The sequence below is a fragment of the Neomonachus schauinslandi genome, chromosome 11, assembly GCF_002201575.2.
Source record: "Neomonachus schauinslandi chromosome 11, ASM220157v2, whole genome shotgun sequence".
In the NCBI taxonomy this organism is placed as follows: Eukaryota; Metazoa; Chordata; class Mammalia; order Carnivora; family Phocidae; genus Neomonachus; species Neomonachus schauinslandi.
This window is the reverse complement of record NC_058413.1, coordinates 78,880,475-78,899,043: the sequence shown is the minus strand read 5'-3', so window position 1 is coordinate 78,899,043 and position 18,569 is coordinate 78,880,475. Positions and strand designations below refer to the sequence as shown.

Sequence of the window (18,569 nt, the reverse complement as noted above, 5' to 3'; positions counted from 1 at the left end):
AGCAGTTTTGTTCTCAATTAATTGGTAAAGCTCACCATTTATTCTATCTACCCTTCTCCTTATTATTATTATCTTTATTATCTGTCATGTATGTAATGAGTCCCTCAGTGTGAAATTTTTGTATCTCCTCATTTTGACCATTTAACACGTAGTCTTCAAATTTCAAATCTCTGCTCAAGTTTTACTTTTTTTACTCAATAGCTACTAAATTTCAATTTCTGTGACCTAGAGTCTCAGAATTGTATTTTGTATAAAATGCCTAGGAAATTTTTATTTCAAGAAAAATTGATCTAAAGAAATTTGGATAAAGAGTCTGAAGAATCTTATTCCAATTCTGAATTTTTATGTAAGAGCTCTGTATAAGTTTCTGAAACTTGGGCAAATTTCTGAGCCTCATTAAGCATCAATTTCCTTACATTTTATAAAGGGGATGATAGTATCAATCTTATCATTATTGTAAGGACTGCATAGGGTAATGTAAGTAAAAATTACTTTGTGAATAGCTATACTAGCCTGGTTGGACCTCTCAATAGCTTGGTAATTTTGACAATGTCATATGATCTCACTATGCTTCATTTTTTACCAGTAAAAATCAGAACCTATGCACCACATTTGGTTCTAGCAAAATAAAAGGATAGGTGTGAAAAAGTTTGAAAAAAAGTACTCTTATTGGCAGATTCAACAAGCAATATCTTCTGGGGAGCTTATAATGTAAAATGGGGAAAAAATGCTGAAATGATGACTCAATGCCTATCTATCAAGTAGAAGGCATTGTGCTAAATGTTATGAACTTTCTCTCTAATCTTTACAGCAAATCAGGTATTAACACGTTCTCTCCACAAATGAGAAGACTTAGTCTCAGAAAGTTGAAGTGACTGATTCAAGGTCAACAACACCTCAATAATGGACCTAGGGCTCAATTCTGATTCTTAATTTCATATATATCAGAGATTTATTTATTTTTTATTTTTTTTAAAGATTTTATTTATTTATTTGACAGAGAGAGACACAGCGAGAGAGGGAACACAAGCAGGGGGAGTGGGAGAGGGAGAAGCAGGCTCCCCGCAGAGCAGGGAGCCTGATGCAGGACTCGATCCCAGGACTCTGGGATCATGACCTGAGCCGAAGGCAGTTGCTTAACCAACTGAGCCACCCAGGCGCCCTATATCAGAGATTTAACTCTGTCCTATTTATTACTACTCAAAACTGCTTCACATAATTCAGCACAGACATAGAAAATGTAAATTTCAGAGCATTAAAAATAATTATGAGCAGAGGCAAACTTTTATTGATTGAAAATGAATTTGGAGGTAGAAATGTAGGATAGAAATGAAGTGGCTCACTCCCTAATATTCACTCCACCTGTCGCAGTGTGGTGTAGGGAATTAACCGCCATTCTATGGGTGGCCCTGATTAGTTTATGCCTATTTTGGCAATCTCACCTGCCCCTGTCATGATTGGTTCAGGATGCTAGGTCTAAGCCAGTCAGATTATGGCAATCTTCTTATGTTGGATGCTGGTTCATGGTCTAGACTGGCAAAACCAGATGAAGGGATGGACACTTGTAAAGATATGTTAGTTCTTTCTCCTGTCGTATGGCAACAAGAAAGCACTTAGCCTATACTATTCTTGGCAGTCAGCCTATGACTACCGTGAGCTTTAGGGTAAGGCCAACATTGTAGACAACAGTGTAGAGATAGAATCAACCTGAGTCTTTGGAAAAAAACTTGAGACACTGGATCAATCAATTAAAAAATCTGCTTTAGCTTCCTGTCATGAGCCAATAAATTTCCTTACTGTTTCAGCCAATTTGAGTTAGTTTTCATATTACTTGCAACTGCAAGCATCCTAAGAGACAAAGGATAACGGAAACTCCCTTGGTTTGTGAAAGATTAACACTGGAATACTTCTTTACCTATGCAAAGACTGGTTATATTAGCATAAATACTTGAAAAGAGGATCTTCAACAATATCTAATTATCAAATAAACCCCTTGGAGTTGGAAAAAAACAAGTCAATTGGGAAAACTGACAGAATAGCTGGCCAACTAGAAGCAAACAGCCAGACAGGCAAACACATAATGCAAAGAAATTATTAAAGTGATTTAAAATTTTACCAGTAGGATAACGGAATGATCACTTTTGGGTAGAGACTTGGAGCTTATTAAAGATGTACTATTTTAGTCAATGTATTCCTATGACAATAAAGTTCAAAAAAGTATTGAAAATCAGGGGTGCCTATGTGGCTCAGTGGGTTAAGTGGCTGCCTTTGGCTCAGGTGATGATCTCAAGGTCCTGGGATTTAGCCCCATGTAGGGCTCACGGCTCAGTGGAGAGTCTGCTTCTCCCTCACCCTATGACCCTCCCCTTACTTGTTAGTGCATTCTCTCCCTCTCAAATAAATACATAAAATCTTAAAAAAAGGAAAGAAAATCAGAGATTTTTAGAGCAAAATTGAAAAACCTCATTTTATAAACTCATAATTAAATATTCTGTGTGTTTCTCATTGCTACACTGACTTTTAAAAAAGGAAAAAGAAAAGGAGAAGTCTGAAAGGTTTGGAGATGTTACCATGTAAAAACAAAACCAAAAAGCTAAACTTGACAGCTTTGAATAATGAAGGCTGACTGGGTACCATGAGACCTAGTTCTCATGCAGCTCTTGCCATTTTCCAGCCAAAATGACTTAGGAATGTACATCACATCTCTAGGTCACAGAAAGTTCTTTAGATACTGAGGCTGGAAGGATGGGGTTTTTTAGTGAAGACTCCAAGAAGACAGTTACTCTGGGCTAGTACTTAAGATGGAACAGATAACTTTATTATTATTATTATTTGGTGATAAAAGAGGATAAGTATGCTAAAATACTGGAAAATTCAAGGTGTTTTTGAAGAGAGGGAAAGAAGTTTAAGCTTGATCAGAGTAGCAGTCTATAAAAGTGGAGAAAAGGAGATTGATGGAAGACCTTGAACACCAGGACAATGAGTTTGAACTTTGTTATGTAGATAGTGGAGAGCCAGTAAATGTTTTTAAATAGGAGGTGGACCAACACATTAGATATTATAGGGGAAGAGTCAAGGGTGGAAATGAAACATTATTCCAGCATTTCATGCTTGGATAAATTGGAAGAATAATGTTAAAATAAAGGGAAAATCTGGAGAAAGATCTCAAAGGTTTTCCTTTCAATTTAAAGCAATTAATTTCAATTGAAATAAATTTGACGATAACACTGAAGTGCAGAAGTAGGAAGATGTAGTTTGGAGCCTGAAGAGTATCAGAAAGATCAGGAATAGTCATTGGGTGATAGGGAATCAGTAACAGTCAAACAGCAATATTGCTAACAATATTGAAAGCTTATATGAAATGAAAAACATTACTTTATAGGGGCTGAGTCAACATTGTTCAATTAAATTCTTTATGTTCCATGTTTGCTCATAACCAGAAACAGAGGTGACTGAGTTTGAAAGTTGGCATGATGGGTATCAAGGAAGTTATGTCCACCTATTGAGTAGGTAGATTTCAGGTAGGAATTGAATTAAGAGTAATTGGTGACCATACAAGTTAAGTGGAGTCCATGTGAAATTCAAGGGAAGATTCAATAAATATAGAGATACACCTACTGCAGTAAATTAAAGCTGCTGCCAGAAAGTTCATGTCCCAAGTAACAGATCAAACTATACATGGCCGAGCTTCCAGGACACAGGTTAGGGCCCCTACAGTTGCAAATAAGGCAAGATAATAAGGTTCTGGGCTGTCAGCTGGCTGATGTTTCAACTGATAGTTCAAAAATTTGTCTCATGGATGTAAAATCTTTAGTGGACACATAAAGCTTTTCTTTAGCGCTCCTATTTAGTTTCTTTCCCATATACTATGTGTAGCCAGAATCCAGCATATGAATCCTTCTTTGCATTTGATTTTTAATATTTCAATCAACATTGCTTGTGAAAATGTGTATGTGTATGTGTGTATGTTGCAAAAAATAGGTGAAATTATGAAAAAAATGCTAAGGTATTCATAGAGATGGGAGTGCCAAGCTTCAAAGAACTGTTTTTTGATTGCACTATAGGAAACTTCTGAAAACCCTATCCCACCACATTATTCCCATATAGTTTTTTTCTCCTATTTCACAGTGTCTGCCTTATTGACATATCATATGACATGGCAATATATTTAATATTAAATGCCTATGATTATTGTTTATCCAATTACTACTTCATACACTGTCCATCCTTCTCTATTTATCTGATTTTAAAAATCTAATTATTCACTTCAGGAAAAAGAATTAGATAGTCATTTATTCATACATTTAATAATTTGTTTAAAAATATTGAGGAAATATTTACTGTGTGCCAGACCCTAGGGATTAGGATTACTTTCTAGGGAAGAGAAGAAGGCCAATGAACAAATGAATGAGATAGTTTCAGATAATAATAAATGCAATGAAGAAAATAAAGTGGGGTGAAGATCAGGTGGAGGCAAGATAGAAAACATTAGATAAGAAGCTGAAAAATAAATGATAAGAAGCCAGCCAGCCTCATACATATTATGGGCGAGTTTTCTAGGCAGAGAACTTCAGTGGCAGAATTCCTAAGTGTTGATGAGTTTGGCACATTTGTGGAAAAGAAAGGATTCTGATGTGGTTGAAGCAAAGTGAAAAAAGAGGATAGAGTAGGGTGATAATGTTGGAAATGTCAATAGGTGCCAGATAACAGAGGGATTTGAGGGCAATGGTAATGAATTTAAATTTTATCTGAGTGTGATGAGAAGGCACTCCGGATAACACATGAGAAAAGTCAAAGGAAAGAAGCCATTGAAAACCATAAAGCAAAAGTGGAATGGAAGCCCTCAGACGCTATGGGAAGATATTGGGGAAAACCTATTTAAATAATTGAAAATGTTAATGATCAATGGTTAATACTAAAGCAGCAAAACCTTTGCAATAACATTTGGTAGCAAATGTAAATTGTAATGATTCAGTAAATCACTTTTCCAATGTTGTCTTATTGTACTGGAGTTGCTTAGTTGAAGTTGTCAGTGTAGTTTCAATGACAGTGGTAGTCTCTAAGAAAGTTCTGCATACCAGTTTCTTGTACTCTTATTAAGAGCATAGTGATTTTTCTACTTATGTTGTAAGGAAAACAAAGAAAAAACAAAATGACACTATCCTTTCCCTACACTAGTCTTATAAAATTGGAATTTCATGAAATTTATCCTGGTAGGTATAAGTTGTGAATGTGTGTTTGTCATTGGAACTCTGTCTTCTTTGGGTTAAATGGGGCTAAGTGATTGACTCAGACCAGTGAGTTGTGAGCTAAAATGACTGTGCCATTTTTGGCTGAAGCATTTAATTACCAATGTGAGACTTTCCATATCACTTTGTTTAAGATGTTTAAAGAATTCTGTGTTTCTTTCTAGAAAAATACAAACACTTCTCAATTATCACAAAATTCAGATGAAAGGTAAATTAGCCAACAATTGCAGGTATTTAAGCAGGCATAAATATTTAATGTAGTTTTACATGAGTTGAAGTTGTACACACTGTGTATATTCCAATAGAAAAATAATACTGTCCATCCATCGAAGTGATCCTTCTGAAATAGAAAATAGATATTTGAGGGTCTATTGTACAAATGGCAAGAATAAATAAAAATAATCACCTTATTAAAAACCTCAAGCAACCCAGATACTATCCTGAAATTAATTTATTAAACTAAATATTAAATAAATTCTAAGAAAAAATGAGTCAAAGAAATCCTATAGGAAAATACCATATGGGGAGCTAAAACAGGCAAGGTGCCATGTTTCTGCAAAACTTTGCATAAATCCAATATTGGGTTTATTGTGTATGACTCATTGCAACTCTGCAATGCAAAAAAAAAAATGCATTGACTTTTAAATTTGTTCACTCTCACTATTCACTTATGAATAATTTATAGATATCCTTGTAGCTTATGTTCCCAAATATACCATGAAGTGAATTTGGAATTATTATTTCCAATGACACATTAGGGAATACATTTATAAACCCATTCTCTTTAAGACAGGGGTATCTTTGATGATATTATGGCTAAACTGTAAGTAGGAAACTTTCTTTTATGTTTTTTTATTCTGAAGTATACATTTGTACTTACTCTCATTTATTTAGATTTTCTTTCATGATTTTCCATACCAACAACATGTTCTACAAGATATCCACTGAGAGCAGGGACATGTTTCATGGTTGTGGAAATGAACAAAAGTTGACAAACATGTATCTAGGGTCATTTCATATTTTAACTAACTGAGCAAATCAGTAGGCTAATAAGGACTTAAAAAAAATGAGTATTACTCCCTAAGTGGTTAACTTATCTCACAATGTCTGAGAAATAATGGAGAAAGAATTGTCTTAGGGGTATCTTGACGGCTCCTGTTTTATACTTGGAGGATTTTTTGTGATACAACTGTAAGAAGACATATACCGTTATGCAATGTACCATTAAGAGCTCAGCACAGACTGAAAGATGACTGCTGTCAGATGGTGACAATGAACTGGTACAATCCTAATGCCACCATCTAACTCATTTGGAAAAATGGAGACAGTGGGGCTCTTGCAGAGCATTTAAATAGAGCAGTCCTGGAGGTTGGATAATTTGTAACAGATTTCCATATAATGGATGGATTACAGGGAGAGTGTCTGTAACACATACTACCTCATCCAGTGGGGTATGATCGATGCTACTTATTAGCTTGACTTAACATTCTGTGAGCTGAGGTTGTAAGACAAATATATGAGCTTTGATTTACTGATACATACAGATCAGGTGATAAAATGTCTTTGAAACAGTGATAAGGTATTTCAAATGAATTTTACTAATAACACTTCTATTGCTTGAGTTGCCACAAAAGAACTAATTATATGAACCAATAACCTCCTGAGCAAAACATATAATTCAAAGAGACGTTTTATGCCACAGTTTTCTGTGATGAATGAATACTTAAATTAGCCAAATCAGAATGCTGACAAATGAAAAAGCTAATGCTTTGGTAAAGATGATTAACTTATGTGGTTTAAAAAATATTCCTATTGCTTAAAATTTTGTACTTCTGACCTAGAATATTTTAAAATCTAAGACATAATTTCAGGGGAACCTAAAAATCATTCATACTATTTGGTTTCACTTTTTAAAAATCTAAGTATTTATTTTATAAATACTTCCAAATCCTTTAGTGTCCTTGGTGGTTTGTAACAGCTTTGTATCCTTTATTTTAATTTTTGCATTGCTTCATTGTCAACTAAGCTGAAGGTATGGCAAAATCCTATGTAAACATTCATAGAATGAATATTTGTTTTAAAAATATTGAATAATGTGATTTAAATCAATTTTATAATATGTAGTTGGTGCTATTTTGTGTGATATCAAGTTGGTGGCTATAGATATGCAGACATTGATGATAGTTACTGATAGGAAAAAAAACCTTAGAACTATCTGTCATGGGCTCATCTACACATTTTTTTCTAGAATGAAATATAATTTGTGTATTTAACTTTTTAACTTTTTTTTTAACTCAGTCTAATTCTTTTGATTCCTTTATATAACTGTATTTGAAGTCCTTCAGCATTTACTTCACATTTGGGAAATTCCTTTGTACACTAAGATAGCTATTGCATTTTGCTCAAAGATAGAAACCATCACAATGGAATCTTCAATGCATGTAAATACGTGCTAATATAAACAACCTGCTTCAGGAAAGTGATGCAAGATTTCATTGCTTCAGTTTATTGAATATACTGAGATGGCCCTGAAGGTGTTTCAGTTTATCCTAATGACAATAAACCAACAGAGAACACAATTATGCCAAATCTATCAACATGCCAATTTGACCCTGAGGAAGGAGAGGCAGTCAAAATGCTTCCAATCACCTTTAGAATGTATTATCAAGTTGTAAGTGAACAAGATGGACAAAATAATCAGAATATTATTGGATATTTTAGTCAATGGATAATCAAATAGGATTGATTGTTGGAGAAATGTATACCATTTTCCGGCCCATATATACCATAAAGAACAATGATTCATTCCTTAACCTTAAAGATTAGGGAAATAAAAATTCTTTCTCTAATTAAGAATATCAACAATAATATCTACATTTATTGAGAAGCATTCTACCATTTGAAATCTCATTTCTTTCTCCTATTAAATCACAAATTAGATATTATATGCCTATTATACAAATGAAGAATCCAAAAGAGGTAAAATGACTTGCCTATGGTTATTCAGCTAGTATCAGATTGAGATTGAAATCTGGGCCTGGGTTATTTTTATAATGCTACACTGTATTGGCTATTAAACTGGTTACTATCACAGCAATTTTAAACAACGTGAGTCATTTTTAAATCAGGCTATTGAGATTCAACTAACATTTACTGAGCACCAGCTATAAACTAGGTCTAGTGCCAAGTGCTCAGTGTTGCTCAAAGATATTGTTTTTCTAAATGAAATGCAAGCACAGCAGACCTTTCTTTGCTACTTTTTATACACCTTAAGTTTATGTAATTTTATTTTCTAACTGCAGTAAATAACCTTGCAGCTGTCACTTTTATATCTCAGCTTTTCAATGCCTGCCCACTTTGAATCTTATAGTGGTTATTTTCTATTTTAATGAACTGTTTTTATAAAGCTGGGAGCTATCTTTTTCCCTTTTCCCCTCAGTTTTTAGGTACCTCAGCAATGATCTGAAGGTAAAGTCTACTGATAAAGTCAATCAATAACATAGGGTAGAGATCCATGTGTTCATGACTGCCAATCTTTACATATAAGGTATCAAATAAGGTTTTCCTCATACATACTAAGCAATAAAGTTAGACACACTCTAGTTTTGAAAAATGAAAAAAAAAGAGGAAGAGACATTTATAAGAAAGATTTTTACCAAGAATGATTCAAAGTCATTTTTTTTTTTCTTGGCATTAACAGACATCATCTGCTGTTCAGTTTCTCTCCTACTCTCTCACCTCAGTTGCTCTAACCCATTAGAGAACTAATTGCCTTTGTAATTCCAAATTAAGGAGTACTTAGTGAAACGGGGACATTACCTTTGCCAGATGTTTAGGACAAAATCTAATCTTCAGTAAAAGTCAGCAAAAACTTTCAATCAGTGTTAGTCCTCTCTCTGTTCAGTATTCATGGATTTTGTGTTGTTCAATGAAGAATCATTCAGAGACCAGGTTACATGTTGTATTATGTTAGACAAAATCAAGAGAATAATTAAGAATTGAGTATTTTGGAACATAGGTTGAAATAAAACAAGATTTTAGGACAGGGACTAAAGTGAACTTACCAATTTTCCATTGTTTTGGAGGTGTGACCAGTATTGGGCTGACATTCCACAGATCTTTTGCTTGGAACTTGGGTTCTTGGTGACCACATATGGGTTATGAAAGAGCCATGTAGTATCTATATGGCCTCTGAAACTGTGTATTCTAGGCTTACATGAAAACAAATTACTACCTAATACTGAAAAAACATGCTAAAATAATCTAGGTAACTGTCACAGAAAACAAATTCATTCAGGAAATTAAAAAGGTCATGTGTTAGAAAGGATTGCTGGTTGGTTTAGTCCTATATCTATAAAAACTATGAAAAGTAAGTAGATGATTTTTCCAAATAATTCAAACAAATGAACACATGTAAAATGTACTTCCAATATTTTGCCCAAGTAATATTGGTGAGTTTAATAAGGACAACCTTCTGAACACCAAACACCATTTTTTGATTTGTGTTGTTTTATTTTCATGACTTTTGGCATAATTTACCTATGAGTAAGTAAGAAACAACGAATATCGAGGGTTTGAAAGACCAGAAGTAACGATTGAAATACAGGTCAGGTGCTTTTTAAAGCAGCTGGGAGTTTTGTACTTCCCTCATAATTGTGGCAATCATAAGAAAGTTTAAAATGAGAGAATGAGAAGAGATCATGCTGAAAGAGGTCTGTTTCTTTATTACTGCTTAGTATCCCTGGTGACATTTTGTCCGGAAGTGATTCTTTTCTATCAAAACTTAGTGTGTCTGGATAAGAAGTCCCACAAGATATCCTGAGAAAATAATCATTAGAATTTGACATCTTGTATACTTGGCAAGACATAGGGGTCAGGGGAAGTTCAGACTTGTCAGTAAGCTTAGTGGTCATTTAGAGCAAAATATAAGACAGAAAGTGGTGATCAGTAATGTTGAGCTTCCTGGTCATGTGGTCAAAGATTAGAAACTTCAGAGGATTAGAGAGCGTGAGGCCTACCCTTACAGGCAGATGAGAGTGAAAAAGAGCTTATTTGCAAGATGATGTAGATTATCTTCTGTTCTCTTTCTTACCTTAACAAATGACTTTAAACCAGCTCATGTATAAAAATTCTCTGACTCCTATGCAAAGCCTGTCACTCCATCCCTTCTCATAGGACTCTTCTCTTTCCCCTTCCTCCTTATTCCTTTCTTCCTCTTTCTCTTTTCTCCCCCTTTCTTCCTTTTCCTTCTTTTCTTCCTCCCTGCTCTGCCCTTTCCTTCTCTTTCTTTCTACCTTCCTTTCACAAATATTTATTAATATTTGTCAGGAACTGTAATGTGTCAGGAACTAAGTAGATCCAGGGAATACAATAATGAATAAAATAAAAACAATCTGGCAATTGATGATGGAAGGCAGTATAATAATTTTAAATGTTCACTTTGAAATTAGTCTGCTTGGATTCTACTCACTATTCCACTTATTAGGGTGACATTCAACAAGTCCTAAACCTCCCTAAGCCTTAGTTTCTTTATTTGCAAATTGGAACTAAAAATAGTATTCCACTCATTGTTTTTATATGATATGCTAAATGGATAAAGTGAAATAATTCATATAGGGACAGGGCCTGGCATGTAAGAAAACCTTAATAAATGCTAGTTGTTTTTTATTATTATTAATGGGGCTTATGATCAGAGTAAAATGTGCTGCTCATACATCTGTAACAGCACTTCTTATATTATATTGTAAAAAGACATGTTCTTCTATGTCAGGGATGCAAGTTGTTCATGGCTAACTGGTTCTTAGTATAGTGCCTGCCACATATTATGTGCTCTATAAATGCTTGATGAATCAGTGTTGAATGAATGAATGGAAAGTGAGCAAGGTTAAAGTTAAGCAACCTGTCCAAAGTTACAGACCAGTAAGAGCTTGGGGGATGTGAAATGGCCTGTCTGACTTCAAAGCCCATGCTTTCCTTTTATACATCTTGTTTGCCTCTTTCCACCTACTGTAATTGGTAATTACACCCATCATGCCATTGAATTTGCCCTTGCCAAAGTCATCAACTACTTTCAAATTGCTTAACCTAATGGTAGATATTTGTTCTTATTTTACTTATACTTGACACTGTTGCCTACTTTGTCTTTCCTGAAATTCTCTTTTCTCTTTGTCCCTTTGACTTGATTTCCTTGCTTTCTTCCTGGTAGCTTGCTGTCTCCAGCAGCCACTTCCCAATCTTTGTATATTTCTCTCCTCTTCAACTTTAGTTTTTCTTGAGCTTCTATCCTGAGTGTTTTTCTCTTCTCATTCTTTACATGCTATCTCTGTACTTTCATTTCTATCTGATTGTGCTCAAATCTACATCTCAACTTTGGTGTTTCTCTCCTACCTCCATAGCCACAAATCTATTTGCTTACAGACTAGTTCTCTTTGGAGAGCCTTATCTTAAATGCTGTTCCTTTACCACCAATCCACTTCTCTCCTTACTTTCCTGACTACATGAAAATCATGATCATTCATTAGGGTGGCCACATAATTTATCTAAACCAGGACAATTTTGAGAGTGAAAGGATTTCACTAATAATTACTCTGTCACTCCTAGTTTAACTTGGAACTATCTTGGTCTAACCAGAATGTATGGTCTCACTGCCATTGATCCCTCAATTAAGCAACACAATTGGCATTCATTCTTGATTCTTCCTTTTCATTTTTCATAGACAGTGAGCTACCAGGTTCTATAGATTCTGTCTCCTTCTTATTTTTTGAATAGGTACACTCTTTTTTAATCTCCATGATCATTTCCTTTTTTCAGACCTTTCTTATTTCTTGTGAAGATTACTGCTATAACTTCCTACTTGGTCTATTAGCAACCACTGGTCTCAAAAAACCTCTGTGGTTTTCAGAATGATCTTAAAGTATATATCTACTCATGTTCCCTGCCTGCTTTGGTCCTTTGATCGATGTCCATAACTTTCAGTATAAAGGTTAAGCTCTCTGCCATGGCATTAGAAGGCACTTAGATCCAATCCCATCTCTCACTTCTCCCTCTTGCACACTTAGCACCGTCCTGGCGTATAGTGGGCACCCGCTAAACAATGAATAAAAACAGCACTTAAAACATAACTCACACACCAAGAACTTATCTCGATAAGTTTGCATAAATGTGAAGTGATAGTAAATGTCATTTTTATGTTAAGATGGATATGTAAGAAAAATAGCTTAGTCTGTGGGACAAAGTACATAGTGAAATGTGATCACCTTACAGTTTATGACTCAAAAATATGTATAATATGAAGTCCAGCTGATTAGAATTTTTCTCAAAATGGAAGTGAAGTCAGCGTACTTGCTTCAAAATAGCAAAATGTTCCTATTAAGAAACCTGCAGAAGTCTAAATCAATTGACAGAAATTATCAGTGACTAAAGGAAAACTTGGCATCTAGCAGTTCTCAATATTTGTTGAGTGAATAAAATACACAACTTAGTCTCCATCAATTGGTTGTCTGTATACAATGACAATTTAATTGTTCATTTTGTTTCAATCATTTCCATCAATCAGATCACTTCAGTCAACTATCACTTCAATGAGCCAAACTAAATGTGGTGCACAGAATCCAAACACACGATTAACCAAAAAAAAAAAAAAAAAGTTAATGTCAAACAATTCTAAGCTAGAAAAATAAGTCATTGGTGTAAGTTATTTAAATAATCATCCAATACTAGTGATAGTAGTGATCTAAAATTTCCACAGTGATGTAGGATATTTCAATAAGATACTACATGAATAAGATTAGGTTTTCTTTAAGAAGGAAGATATTTTATATATGTATTTTAAAGATATTTTAATGTTACAAAAACAAATATATTAACTGAATAACCTCCATTCTTCTCTAAAACATAAATTAATTGCAAATTCATTTACTATTACTATTAATTAAGATTAAAATTACACTGAAAACATTTTCATTGTCCTGTGATCCCCAAATGTTGGCAAACTCAGCTTTGCTTTTGTGACTACTGGTTCTTTTTCTTTCCACTAGAAACTTTTTTTTTTTTTAATAGAGACTCTTTTGAGTCCAACACATTACTCCACCATATGAAGGCTTGTGCAATCTCCAAGTACAAGGTCATTGTGTAATGGTGAAAAAGAAAAACTATGCAAACTCTATCTTCCAAAAGATACTTGTGTTAAATACTTGTACATTTTAAAGCTTGAAACTTTCAGAAGTGGCCAGATGCTAAACTAGGCCAGTGCTAAGATAAGCGTTTATTTCAGTTTGGAATCTACATGGTTCACAAGGGTAGTTCTATGAGAGATATAAAGATAGAGCACATTAACACATTAATATGCTTAATTCTCAAATCAGATTCTCAAAATAGAAATATGTTCAAGGTTTTTACCTAGCTTGAATTTCCCTTTGTTGGGAAAGTTCTAGTACTTGTATCCTTCCAAGGGCAAAAAGCAGAGAATTCTTAAACTTTCCTCTCTTGCTAGTTGAGAATCACTGAAAATTATTGTTTAGACAGAATTTATTCAAAGGTCCTAAACTGGTTTCCATCAGACAGTAATTGATATCTCAAGGTTAATTTAAAAACAAAATTAAACAGGTAACACTTCACAAGTAGCTAAAATATAAAACCTCTGTGGTTGGCTAGATTAAATCACCTAGTTTGGTAACACCAGATACCACATGATGATAAGAGGTTTTGGTGGAAATTAAAATAGAAATATGAATTAATGATTACTTTAACACAATAAACAAAATCTTCCAAAATGGAGTAGAATAATTAAAAGATATTTCCTATAAAAAGCTAATAAAACCTCTGAAGAGGTTGTAATATGCTAATTTTACAGAGAGAAAACAGATTTAGACAACTTTGTTGTCACTGAAAAAAAAAAGGTATTTTAGTATCCTTTGCTAAAGTCCTTTTCTTCTTGTAGAGCAATACATAATTTAATAGCTATAGCAGGCTGGCTTCACAGCTGTGCTACCTGCGTAGTCACTCAGGGAGGGTCCCTACCTTAGAAGGTCCCCATACTGGGTATGTTCTGAGCTTCAGCTTCTTTTAATTCTAGTTGCTAAAACACTTGGCTTTGTCCATTCTTGCTCTTTAATTTGCCTCAAATTTTTAGTTAGATAAGCATTATATTCTTGGGGGAGGAGGAAGAGAGGACACTTTTTTATGGCCCATCTTCAGAGTTCCCAGTGGCATAAATTAAATGTAATTTTATTAGAGGCATAAACAATAAAAACAAGAAATTTTACTGGTGAGGAAGATATACTTGAACAGGGGAAGTTAACTGCTTACCAGTATCAATCTTAAGAATCAATGAAAAATATTAACCCTCTTTTTAGGAAAAGTCAGTGTATCAAAGAAATTGAAAGCAAAATAAAAAAATTTTATATTCAAAATGCATTAGTACGTCAAAATGAGACATGATCACCCATCATTGATGAGACGTATTTAAGGTATGTAACTTTCAAACACTTATCAGGTACAAATTATTCTTCTACATAATTTGCTTTCCTTCCTTTTAAAAATCACTGTATATTAACAGACAGAAATATGGATGCTTATTATTTTTGACTTCTAGTTCAAAATAAAAAAATGTGCATAAAAAAAAGAAGGTCCCCATACTTGGATTAATGCTCTGCCATCATTGTCTTGAAATTCTTATGAAGTTTTGACCAAGGGGCTCTGCATTTTTAGTTTGCACTAGTTCCCACAAATTATGTAGTCCTGTAGCTATGCCTATGTTGTCTCCTAGTATTGCATTATTTCTCCTAAAAGACTGAAAGTTTCCAGGGAGCTTTACTTTTTTAGTGTTTCTCATGCCATTCCCAAAGATGCCTCTCACACTAGTGGCCATAAGGCCCCACAGAGGGCTGAGACTTTGGTGCCTTCATCTTTCCATCTATGTGCCTAGCTCAGAGCTTGATACACAGCAGATACTGAATGAATGGGTGAGTAAATGAATACCAAATTATCAATATATACCCGTTGACTTATTTAATTAACAAAACAGTCAAACTTTTAGTAGTTTTAGATTTGCAGTGAAAGGTGACTAGGTGGGTTGGGAGAGATTCAAGGTAAAATATTAAAGGAAAGAAGCTTTCTTGAAAAGAATAAATAGAATTGAATTGATGGAAAGTTTAAAGCAAGTAAGATTGAAAGACAGGTTGAACACCAAGTTGAGTAAGAAGGGGTGAGTGGTAAAAAAACAGCGAGATATCTCTCAACAAGTTACGTCCTAGGGTGGAGTCTTTCCTCTCAAATTCAATTTAATAAACATCAGATTCATTCTGTAAGTTGTAACACAGGAAATGAAAATTGTTGTCCAAGTTTTGAGAAAGGAGAGCACATAAGGTATGCATTCAGGAGGAGCCAAAGGATTATTGATTATTCTTTGACTATTCTAAGAGTTCTTGACCTACTGTTTTGTATTAATAAACAGAGTAATATGAATATAAAATTTTCATGAAGAAGTGAATTTTTAAACTCTTTCTTCTGCCTCTTGGCAGAATAAGCAGAACTCATGTTCTGGTCCCAGTTACCGCAGCTCAGCTAAACACATTTTATTCTTTAAACCAAGATAGTTTCCTACTCTTATATTGGCTTGGGAAAACATAATTCTAACATTCATTTTTGTAAAATAAAGTAACAAAAAACTAACACTCCTTTCTCTGGAGCCTTTAATATTGTGTTTGATCATCTCTCAAATTGCTTGGGAGTTATCAGTTCTTTACAGATCGTGTACTCTCCCATGTTACCTCTTGATGATCAATGTCCTGTGCCCTGGATAACATAATACAGTTCTATCCATCTGTAAAGAGGTTCCCTATAGCATTGTCTAGTCTTACTTTCTGTTTTGTTGCTATATCACACTTGAATAAGTGACTTAAATTGTGCACAGATGTCCAGGTGTGGCTTTAACTTCCTTTTGTATTTCAGCAAAATAATTTATTTTAACATATTCATTACTTCTATTATGGCTCTCCAAATTATTTGTGGTGCTGCAATAATGCTGGTTCACTGAATATTAAATATGTGAAAGCAAGTGATTTTATGCTTCAGATGATTATTTATGGGGAAATTCAATTTTTGGAGGATGATAAGAATAGTGGAAAAGAGGTGAATAAAAGAACTGACATTCACAAGCAAAATGAAGCAACAGTGGAAACAAGCATTTGGGGGAAATATAGCTTTAAAGTAGTTAAGAACACTCAGATTCTAAACAGGCAATGATGAGGTCTTAGGGCTATACACCTGAGCTCCAATTTGATATCCTTATGAGGCCTGGAGAAAAATTTCAGGACTTGGTAAGATGCACAGAAGAATTTCATAGACTGTCTTTAATGGGAAAGGAGATGATAAAAAAATAGCTTCCATCAATCTTGGGGAACACAGATTTTTTTCTCCCCAAATCCCCACTAAAATAGAATTACAGGGTTATAGAAATTTATCCCTTGCCACCCAGGAATGTTCCTCATGCTCAACATTGAGCAAAGTGAACTGCTGAGACAATCCAATGATGGTATTCTATAGGAAGATGTATGATGGAATTGTCTTTGCTGTTCCCATTTTTATGTGACACATACTTGAATAAATGCACTTTAAGGATTCTGCTGCTGGAATTGTAGCCATCATTAGAAAAACTCTATTTAAAATGCTCAACTTTTGTCCTATGCCCTGTATTATTAGAATTCCCCAAGTTTACAAATCAATGAATGGGAATGGGAGAAAGAATGGCAGGGTAAGACTATTTTGAGTTTTATTTCACAAGCCAACCTGGAAAACAGCAATAGTCAAATATCCAAGTTCCTTCAATTATCAGGAGCTGTTAACTTAACAAAAATAGTAAAATTAAAAAAAGAGAGGAACCAAAACCCCTAGTTAAGTTTTTAAATCTGTCTAAGACCAACCAGGCAGAAAAGGCAAGCTATTTTCACTAATTTTAGATAAGTAAAGCAACTATATAATAGAACATTGGTGACTTGATCAAACTCACTTTGAATGAAAGCTTGAGTTGAATGTTGCATGAATATTCAGACAATAGCAACCTGTTTGAAATTTCTTTTGAGTGTAATTTCGACATTTATGCATTTTATCTTCTCCCAGGCATAAAGCCAAAGGCTAAAAGAGCAGAACACAAAAAAGCTGAACCTGAATTATGTTCTAAACTCTGTTGAGTTTAATTTTACTTACAAAGCAGAATGTTGGTTTAAATTTGCCCCTCACAATCCTGTAAAAATACCTAGTTTCTTGTTATCAACCTCTAAATTGTGTTATTCATTCGGAAAGCTCCAATTTTAGGAGCATCATTCTAAATTACTAGGCAAGTGCTACACAATAAATACACATAATCTAAAACAGACCACAGCAAGAGAAGAAAGCAATTTTCCATAAATTTGACTGCAATATGGAGCTTGCAATTCCATGAGCCTTATAACTTCAAAAGGCATAAAGGAAGAATTTTTACCTAAATGGAATATCATGAGAGGATGAGCACTTTAAAAGGTTGATGTTTTGTAAAAGGGTAATACAGATACACACTCTTGATATAAATTTGGAGAAAAGTTCAAATAACCTTTTGAATAGGAACATGCCAAAAAAAAGGACAAAGTGCCACTCACTCAGATGCACACTTGTTTCAAAACAATATTTTACTTGGATCAATGATGGATGCACTACCAAAAATCAACAAACCTTTGATAATACATACAACTAAAACAAAGAGATGATGAAGCTTACTATATGCCTTATGTTTCCTACTCAAGATTTTTATAATATTAATGAATTCTTAAAAGTCATGATTGGAAAACACTTCAAGTAGATAAAAGACACATAAATCTAAAATATAAGTTTTTGCTATAGATTGAATTTTTATTTGCAGAGATCATGCAAAGAGTCTTAGCATACAATACTCACATCACTCAAAATGTAATTGTTTAAAATCAAAAAGGGAGAGGCACTAGGTGAGATTCTGTTAGTGTTCTAGTTCTTGTCTTGAATTTAGTTTCATGGTATATTCATATTTGATTTTTCATTGAGGTATACACTTGTACACAAATAATTTGTGGAATTTTCTGTAGGTATATTGTATCTCAAACTAAAAGAAAGAAGAGAAAAGAAGGAAGGGAGAGAGAGAGGAAGAAGGGAAGGAAGGAAGGAAGAAAGAAAGGAAGGAAGGAAGGGAGGAAGGGAGGAAGGGAGGAGAGAGAGAGAGAAAGAATATGTATGCTAGGAGCTGCATTTCCCATACTGGGGAATAATGCGCTAAAAGAAATTAATGCTGTAGTCATTTACTTAATTCAAATAAGA

At 34.1% G+C, this 18,569-nt stretch overlaps 1 protein-coding gene across 1 annotated transcript in view; it reads right to left on the bottom strand.

Moving 5' to 3' along the window:
* The window catches only part of CNTN5 (contactin 5), a 570,282-nt gene that overhangs the window by 93,271 nt on the left and 458,442 nt on the right, over positions 1-18,569 (bottom strand). The gene's annotated exons all lie outside the window — the stretch shown is intronic.